The following is a 284-nucleotide window of genomic DNA, read 5'->3' on the forward strand; positions in this document are numbered from 1 at the left end:
GCGGGGGAGGGGCGGCGGCGGCGCGCGCGCGGCCGCGGCGCCCGCTGTGCGCGGGCACGGCGCGGGCGCGCGCAGGGACGCACGGGCGCGCGCGGGGACCCAGCCCGCCCCGCCCCTCACCCGCTCCGCGGGTGCCGGGGGCGGCGGCGCTAGGAGACGCGGCGGAATCAGGCCGTGGCACACAGTGGGTGCCCGGCGGGCCTGGCCGCGGGAGGTGTGCAGGAGGACCGGGATTCTTTCAGACACCAATCAGCGCCTATGCGATGGGGAAGGGGGTGTGCAGG

The sequence above is a fragment of the Capra hircus genome, unplaced genomic scaffold (genome assembly GCF_001704415.2).
Source record: "Capra hircus breed San Clemente unplaced genomic scaffold, ASM170441v1, whole genome shotgun sequence".
NCBI lineage: Eukaryota > Metazoa > Chordata > Mammalia > Artiodactyla > Bovidae > Capra > Capra hircus.